We start from the raw sequence: 9,900 nt of genomic DNA on the forward strand, positions 1-9,900 counted from the left end.
CGATAAACGAGGGTTCACTGTATTTGTTTTTCTCTGCTGTTGTTTAATTGGGATTTTGTTTTTTGAGTGTAAGGTGATAGCTTATTGTTGTTTCAATGTGCATCTCCCAGATTACTAGGGATCAGGAGCATTTCCTTGTGGGTTTGTTAGTCATTTGAGTGTCTTCCCTTGTGAATTGTATATTCATGTTCTTTGTCCAGCTTTTTAATTGGATGATTTATTTCTTATTGAAGTGCTACATAATCCTGTAGATTTTAATAATTAGCCCCTTTTCCATTGTGTCATGGTAAAAGATTTTTCCCCAATCCATGGGCTCTCGCTTTACTCTTGTGATGAAGATTTTGTTTTTTTATTTTAATAAGTCCCAATCCCCTATTATGTCCTGCAAGATGTCCCACATCATTCTCAGACTGTCTTCAGAGTCTGCTTTCTGTGGGGATTGTTTCTCTGGTCCATTGTACTTAGTTTGAATGTCTTGAAGCTCACTGATTTGATTTTCCCTTTTCTCCCATTCTATTCCTCAAGCCTTTTATTATGTTGACTAATTCTGTTTCCACATTGATAATTTACTAGGATTTTTGGTTGGTTGGTTTGTTTGAAGGACTTTAGTTTTTCCATTTCTTTCATTCCTCTAAGGGTCCTCCACACCTTTTGAAAGGATCTAAACATCATTGTTCTGAATTTTGTTTTTGGTAGATCGAAGGATTTTCTTTCAGCGTACTCTTTTAGGTTTCGGTGGTTTTTTGGTGGTTTGTGTTTGTTTTTCTTGACTTTCTGTGTTTATCATGGATGACTTTTGTTTCCTTGGCATCATATCATGGCACAGCTATTAGTGGTGTGTGAGCTGCTGAGTTCTACAGGGTGGTTGTCTCTGTAGGAGAAAACTATTAATTTAGGAGTGGTCTAAAAGGAGCCGGAAAAATATATGGTGGTAAATTGGAGAAATAGGGAGAGATATGAGTTTGATGGTTAGGGATTCTGTGAACTAGACACACCTGGGTAAGGGTAATGGTGTTTTCCAATTGATAGATCAGGTCACAGCCTGACTATATCTCCTTGGGAGTGTGGCCTTTTGGATAAGAAAGAGAGTTGTCAGAGTTGAATGCCTTTTGGCCCTTTGCCTTCTGACAAAGCTCAACCTTCTCTCTGGTTCCTCAATCTCCTGTTGTGTTGCCTTGCTGATTTCAGGAGCCATCAACAGATTATCTAGGGTGACCTCAATCAACCAACTTCCAATTCATTTATCTCTGCATCTGTCAGCCTGTGCTTCTTCATTGTGCTTCTTGTTAATCGGCTTCAATGAGACCGCAGAAACCTGACTTGAACCAGAATGGATTTGCCTATTTCTACAACTGTGCAAGACACTTCTCAATATAAGTCTCTTTCTCTATAAAGTGACGTACAAATGTCACTGGTTTAGCTTCTCTAGAGAACCCAACATAACACAGTGAGTAAGTGGGGAGTGTGGGAAAGGTGGGACTGCAGAAGTGACAGATTAAAATAAAAATAGTGATAGTAATAATAAAAGCTCTCTGGATAGGCCAATTGATTTATAAAAATAATAGGAAAATGTATTTTAAGAAGGCTAAGCAGAATTAACAGGTTTCATAGAACTATATTTCTTGAGCAAAAAGAGAGAAAACAGAAAGAGATAATGAGTAGATGTGCAGAGACGAGAAGGAGAAACCAAAGCAACATAAGACTAGGCCATGGCTGCTATGGAAGGGTGAGTGTGGGAGGGTCTCTGAACTGGGAGGAAAAAGCCTATGTTGGGTGGGTGTGCCTGAATCTGCAGGCCTGGGAGGATGTGCATTCTCACAAGGGTGGGCTAGCGCCGGAAGAGTAAGTGAGAGAAAAATTGTAAGATAATAAAAATATCATAATAGTACAAAAATGCAAACACCAAAGAAAAGAAAAGTTCTAGAACATAGAACCACCTTGAAGATGGGGGTTTCTGCTCCTTTGGTGGTGTTATTGTGTGTCCATATGTACCGTGTGGGGAAGGTGGGCACCTGATGTGGGGAGAGCACCAGAGAACAAATTAGGAAAATAGGAAGAGAAGAAAATTAATGGCAAACCGTGTAGCTTGAACTCTGATAATGTCTACACCAAACTGCCCATGTGATCTACTGTCCACACAGGCCCCTAGAGACCAGCAAAGTGAGAGGTTTTCCTGGCGGGGTTGCCTCAGGGGCAGATGAAACTGCCTGGCCCTGGGGGACAAGGGGCTCATTGAGGAGGCTCCTGATGGTGGTCACTGATAAAGCGTAAGCTGTGGGCAGGCATTGCTGCTGTTTGACAATAAGAAACGTTGGCCTCCCTCGCTGTTAAGTTGATTTTCCACTCCTCAGAAGTACAAGACTCAGAAGTACAAGACACCCCTTCTGGTGAATCCTCCCCGGTAGTCGCTGAGGAGATTTTCCTTGTTTGTATCTGGTGGCCATATGCCTTCAATTTTCCTAATTTTTCTCCCCAAAAGTAGTTCATTGCTAAATGCTTGAAATCAAGCCAGACTAATCTTGTATATTTTGTTTGTATAATAAAATGAATTCATTTGAACAACAATATATGATTCTTATATACATTGGCACTTGTATTGATTGTGAATTAAATATGAATAATATAAAATCTCTTTGCGTGAATCAAGTTACTGTCATAAAGTTTTATATATCTGCTTGAAAATAGCAAAGAGTATTCTCTAACTCAGCAGTTCTCAACCTGTGGGTCGTGAGCCCTTTGGGGGTCGGACGACCCTTTCACAGGGTTGCCTGATTCATAACAGTGGCAAAATTACAGTTATGTAGTAGCAATGAAAATAATCTTATGGATGGGGGGGTCACTACAACCTGAAGAACTGTAGGAAAGGGTCGCGACATTAGCAAGGTTGAGAACCACTGCTCTAACTGTCATAACTTTTTAGATTACATGGTAGTCTAAAAAGCTATACAGAGCTACCAACCAATGGAACCACCAGTTGGGTATCTTGTTTTGTAAATGTTTTTGATTGATTCCACTGAAAAATACATTTCACTGAATGCACAGAACATGTCAAGAAAGGTCCTTGGGGGATTGTGAGCTAAACAATCTTTGGTTTCCAAACTAAACATCAACATCAGGTAAATCTCCTGAAAGCTTTACAGGAACATGCTTTGGAATTTACATTTCTACTTTTTTAAAACGCAAGGTTACAAGTGTCAGGCTATCCACGCCTGTTCTTCTCAGAGTCATAAGTCAATAATCTAAAGCAAGGTTTATATTTAAGTTGTTGGATGTCAATTGTTTCTGTCAACATTGTATTTGCCAGGAAAATCTGTCAGATAGATATGATAATGTGACAGCTCTGAACATTGTACCAAGTATCAAAAAACATGTACGGACCAAAGAGTGATAGTATATCTCTTAGAAAATACAGAAAAGGTAAAGGAAGCCAAAGAATGAAACTGTAATGCATTTAGGATTTAATTCTCTCTCAAGAATAATAAAAGAGTCAATATTATTCAAGTCTTCAAAGCAGAGCGAGAAGCACAATGAAGGACCCTTAGCCACAAGGCACTTCCTTCATGCTGTCTCCGAGACAGTGAGAGCTACCAAAGTGATCTTGACTAACGGACGTCTGCTCTCCTCTCTGACCTTGTAAAAGGGAGCCTTGGCTCAAAAACTCCCATCCTGCTTACTGTTTGTGTACAGAAAATATAAGAAGAAATAAAGAGAAATATAGATGTGTGTCAATATGTATATATACATAAATGCATATAATGTACATATACATAATCATACACAAATCAGTTATTTTTGTTATATAATTCCCTTGACCTGCTCTTTAACTCAAGTGTAAAATATACGAAGTTAAAACTTCAAATAGTTTCAAAGGTTTGTAATTTTATTTGTTAAAACGATTACAAAGGAAAACAGAATTTCAAGGGGGAGGAGAAATAGATTACCCCTCATGATGGGAAGTGTCACTGTTCTGGGAGAGCCTGCAGAGCTGGCAATATTATCAAGGTCATTTTTGCAAAATACAGTCCAACTCAAACATTAGTTCCTGTTTTGTAACCTTCTGGCCCCTTTCTTATCTCACTACCCTGTTTTTCCTCTCTTCAAGAAAAATGCCACCTCCTTTATCAAAGTTTCAGTAATCAGCACTTCCTTTCTTTGAAGTCACATATCATTAGTAATAATTGGCATTTCAATAACATCTTCTATAGGGTTCTCTGTCACCAGATGCCAGCATAATAAAAAGGCACATGTGGGCTTGGCAATTAGGTTCAAACTCACTTCTGCCATGTTGTGGTTGGACTATTGAAAATTACTTTTTCCTTTCCTTTTAGTTTTCATGTCTGCAAAATTAGGATAATAATAGGACTTGGCACACAATACTATCTCAGAAAGAGAGAATATTCAGAAAGAATTTTTCATAATAATTGCAGCTAACATTTATTGATTTATTTCTATTTATGAGACTTCCTTCCCTACACCACTCCCCCCGCCCCCAAAAAAATACTTTCTCCAGCTGACAAGACACATGGAACTATGCTAGACTTATGGAGCTGGAGAACTCACCTGGTGACCCCCGCCAGCATGAGATGCTTACACCTTCAGTGGATGCACAAGACTTCCCACCCACTGGCCTGTGATCTTCCTGCATTTGGTGTCATTACATGTGTCTTGTGAGTCAGAAGAAGACTTTATTGATTGGAATCAGACATATGTGCTAATATCGGATTTATGGACTTGATCTAGACTGGCCTGGGATGTTTTCTCAATATTCAATTGCTTTTGTATATAAACCTCTTTTTTAGACACATATGACTGTTCATTAATTTGTTTCTCTCGTCCGCCCAGACAAACACAGGGATTTAGAGATTTTATAACAGAAATTGTGCTGATCTAAAGATGTGATAAAAGTTATGAAATAAAACTATCTACTGTGAACTAAGGATGATGATCCTAAAGTATCTTTGTTAATTAAGACAATTCACAATTCACTTCAAATTTAATATTATATAAATTCTCAGATTATTTTATGGATTATAAACTTTAACTAAACTTTTCATGTTGTTTTATACTAAGATTTTCCTAGCAGATAGATCTGTACTTATGTTGGGCATTGTGCTAGGTTTAAATTAAATAGCACAATTTATGAAGTGACTAAGGATTTTTAATAGCATGTAGAGATTGATGACTTTTAAATAGTTAACTCAAGTGGAACGTATTCTGCCGAGCTGGATGCGGAATTTTTAAAAGAGATTAGGTTTGGTGCATTATTCTATCAAAGAGAATTTCCTTCCAAATCCTGGTATGAAGTTTTGCAATTTTTCACACCTCTGAAGTTTTGGTATGCCATCTGTGACATGTGTTACAGAGGTGATTTCTAAACATCATCAAAGCCCTAATTCTTAAATAAACTATAGGTAAGTAATTTTAGAATAATGTTTAATTATGATCCTTGGTTTTGTCTTCTCTGGTTAGCAAAGTGTTTTGAATGTATCACATTTGAAATGAAACATTTTTAAAAACCATGTTTGTCTTGAATTAGAAGACCTGCTGACTCTAGTATTATATTCCCATAGCATCTATCAATTGAATCGTCCTACTGATTCCCTCACTACAGACAGCCATGGTAACACAGGGTTATTCCAGACCCATTTTACTCATTAATGGAACCTGTTATCTCCATGAAGTAATATGAATTTAGGCCCTAGTGTTAAAAAAAGTAATCTTTCTTTTCTCATTTTGTTCTGAGAAAATCAATCCATCATAATATCACATTCAATGTCATAATATTGAGCTTCGTGGATACACACTCTTTAACATATTAAAATGTGGGTGTTAAAAACATACTACCATACTACTAGAATCGTCTTCAGTGAAATAGCAAAACTCTTTATTTTAGTCAAATGAAATAATAGTAGAAAGTAGTGGCATAGATATCTTATGCTGGACTAGATAATTAGAAAAAGTACTTTCAAAATGAAATATCTTGATCAGAGATGTGGATGAAGTTAGTAATGTAAACAGTTAATATACTTCAGAGTTGTATATCTAATATAAAGACATCCTATTGTATGGACAGTAACAAACTAAGGATAGCCTTGAAAAGAATGGGAATTCTATGATAGTTCATTGTGCTTCTAAGGAACCTGTCCATGGCTCAATAACAACAGAGGAATGGATGGTCTAGAATGAAGAAAGGTCTGGCTTAGGGTTGTATCATCTCACAACACTCAGTCCATCTTTATCTTGAGACATGATCAGAGGGAGCTGGATTAAATGAAGAGGAATGGAATACCAGGATTGAAGGGAGTCTTATTAGCCCCATGCTATACGCAGATGATACAACCTCGCATATGAATGAAAGGAAGAACTGAAGTATTTGCTGAAGATAATCAAAGATTGCAGCCTTCAATGTGAAATACAAATCAATGTAAAGAAGACCCGAATCCTTTCAATTGGACCAGCACGTAGCATCATGATAAATGGAGAAACGATTGAAGTTGTCAAGGATTTTGTCTTCCTCGGATCCACAATTAATGCTCTGTAAGGAGCAGTCAGTCAAGAGATCAAGTGATGCATTACACTGGCTGAATCTGTTGCATGAGATCTCGTTAGAGGGTTGAAAAGCAAGGAGTTTGATAAGGCATGCAAGACCTAAGACGTGATATTCTCTTTTATTTTTCAAGAAGAAAAATTGCTTTATTTAAAGTTGTGTCCCTATTTTAATTTATTTTGGTTTCAAACAATTGCAACTAGTCATGGGAGGAAAAAGCATCCTTCATTATTGCAGGGTTTTACTTTATTTACAAAAACTATGCCAAATACAATTAATTATGTCATCAATTTATTCGAGGTCCATGAAATTGATCTTGCCTTTGGAAAAGTATCAAAAGTCCTCAAACTCTGAATGGCCATCTTTATTATTTTTGATCTCATTAGAATTTCAACAAAAAGAAATGCTAATCAATAAAATTCTTCTTTTCTTGATAGCTTCGGATTTAAATAAATGCAAGTTTGTTCTTTTTTTATTAAAAACAAATAAACAAAAAAATTTGAACTAAGTGCTGAATAATAATATCAAATACCTGAGAGAATGATAGAATGGTGTGTCCACTGGAATTAAACTTGGCCAATTAGTTCTACATAGCTAATAATTGCCTTATATTAAGCCACATTGTTTAGAGCAAAGTATCCCTTGGCTATTTGAAATCTCTACGCCCCCCCTTTCAAAGAGAGTCTTACAAGTTTTAGCTTGTTTTCATTTTCAGCTCACATGTCTCCCCCAACAGAAGCATCTCCAACATCCCCTTACAGAAGCGTCATGGGGAGGAGATGGGCCAGTCAGGGTGCAGTATACACCGATGAAACATACAGCTTTCTGGTAGTTGTTTAACGCTTCTCTCTCCTCCGTTCCCCCGACTCTTATAACCCCAATTCTACCTAACAAATCTGTCTAGACCAGAGCATGTACATGGGTACAGATAAGAGCTGGAAACACAGGGAATCCAGGACAGATAAACCCTTTAAGACCAAAAATGAGAGTAGTGACACCAGGAGGAGAAGGGGAAGGTGGGGGGAAATAGGGGGAACTGATCACAACGATCTACCTATAGCCCCCTCCCAGGGGGATGGACAACAGAAAAGTGAGCAAAGGGAGACATTGGTCAGTGCAAGGCATGAAAAATAATAATGATTTATAAATTATCAAGGGTTCATGAGGGAAGGAGGGAGGGGGAGGAGAAAACATGAGGAGCTGATATAAAAGGCTGAAGTAGAAAGCAAATGGTTCGAAAATGATGATGGCAACAAATGTACAAATGTGCTTGACACAATGGACATATGTAGGGATTGTGGTAAGAGTTGCATGACCCCCCAATAAAATGATTTTTAAAAAACCCTTCATATACAAAATTCTATGACATGGTGTCACATCTAAAATTCAGGCCTCATAACTGTGTTGGTTTTTGACATCACCAGATTTCATTAGCGCCTTGATTGCTCTGGCCCTCATCTCTAATTCCAGGAGCCCCAGCTGCTGTGTGGAAAGCAGGGCATCCTCTGGTGGAAGAACAGTCAGGGTGGCTGCTTTGGGTTCCGTTGGACTAGACTGTGTCAGTACCAGAATCCCAAAGACACTTTTCTCGATGTCTTTCTCCAGGTCACCGATCTGGCCAGTTTCATTTGGACCATAGGTTCTGAGACCTCAGCTGCTCTTTCATTGCCCAGGCCTTCTAGGTCACTGTCAGAAGTATCAGCATTACACTAAGTACATCTCCATCTGCCCCTTTGCTTGTTTTATACAAACCTCCAGGTTGCTTGTTCTCCCTCAGAGATGAAGTAGAATCTATGTTTTGTTGACTGACTAAGTCTGATCCCATCTTAGGGTCATCATTGCCTCCTCTTCCTAATCAGAATCCTTACTAATGTCAAACTCAAGAATCTTCAAGATTTTCCAGATAGGAGCTCTAACTGTCCCTGGCACAGTTTAATTTCTCCAATTGAACATTTCTTTAACACATCAGGAAGCATCTTCGGTAACTTCTTCTCCCCTATGATACAGAAATATTGCTGAAGCATTTCTTTTTTGTCTGATATGTAGAAATTAATTGGCTTCAAGGACACAGTCAAGTCCAGTCCACTTTCTTCAAGGTCACTGTGCTCTGCCAAGAATAATACGTTTTCCAACGATGGCAAAAGATATTGGGTTTCGTGACACTGGACGCCTGCAACATTGGAGGCATGGTTGGTGCTCCTGCTCTTCCATGGCAGCTCGCTGCCCTCAAGGCTGTTCCCACCCAATAGCTGCTAAGGCCCTCACTCACCATCTGGTGACACTTCCTTTGAAATTCCCACAGCAGGTGATGCTACTGCAGCCACTAGTGCTAGCACTGTCATTGCCGCTGCTGGTGAGGGCAGGACCACGTCTGGCCCTGTGACTGCTGCGGGAGCCTCCTGTCTGCTTCCTTTGGGCCACTTGTCTGGAGAAGACTTCTTCCTTTTCATTATCTCTCCTCAGCGATTATAAGATGAGAGCTGGCTGTCTCTGCAATGCCCCATGGTATTTTCAATAAGCCAATATGCATATGAAAGTTGTACATTGAATGAGGAAGACCAACAAGGAGTGGATACATTTGAATTACAGAGCTGGCTAAGAATATTGAAAGTACCATGGACTACCAAAGGAACAAAGACATCAGTCTTGGAAGTATAGCCAGAATATTCCTTAGAAGCAAGGCTAGTGAGAATTTATTTCACGTACTATTGACATGCTGTCCCTGGAAAAAGTCACCATGCTTGGTAAAGTAGAAGGGCAGTGAAAAAGAGCAAGGCCCTTGAAAAGACGAATTGACACCAGGGCTACCACACTGGGTCCAGATCTAAGAACAATTGTGAGGTGGCTCAGGACCCAGCAGTGTTCTGTTCCGTTACACTATGAGTCAGAACCAACCTGACAGTATCTGACAATAACTGCTGAGCTTGCATAGTAACGTGTGCAATAGTAACCTCACCAAGTATATTAAAGAAAAAATTTCCAGCAAGTATCTTAAAGAAAACATCAGCAATAAACTGAAAGCCAGAACATGCATTTCCTAAACATATTTCTAAGTATGTAATATGAGTCATCAAGAATAAAATGTCTGAAAGCAGTGCTGATTTTACAGAACTAATTCTTTATCCTATATCTAGATGGAGTAGTTGAAACAAAGACCATTGTGGTACTTACATAATCTGTTGTCAATTTGAGACTTAAGAGTGAATGGGATGGAGTTTAGCCTGTCAAGCAGGTGGAAGTTTGATTACCTCTTTTGGAGGTGCCAAGGAGATCAATAGCTCACTGGAGGCCAGATACATGTTCACACCCTGCAAGACATTATTGATGACAAGCCTGATAGAGCTGCACTGATG

General features: G+C 38.7%; 1 pseudogene; it reads right to left on the minus strand.

The window, feature by feature from the left end:
* Window positions 1–7,933: 7,933 nt before the first annotated feature.
* On the minus strand, window positions 7,934–8,997 carry LOC101646197 (annotated as a pseudogene).
* Window positions 8,998–9,900: the final 903 nt, after the last annotated feature.

This window comes from Echinops telfairi, unplaced genomic scaffold (genome assembly GCF_000313985.2).
Source record: "Echinops telfairi isolate 266 unplaced genomic scaffold, ASM31398v2 ScPeMD7_7469;HRSCAF=8507_0, whole genome shotgun sequence".
Classification (NCBI taxonomy): domain Eukaryota; kingdom Metazoa; phylum Chordata; class Mammalia; order Afrosoricida; family Tenrecidae; genus Echinops; species Echinops telfairi.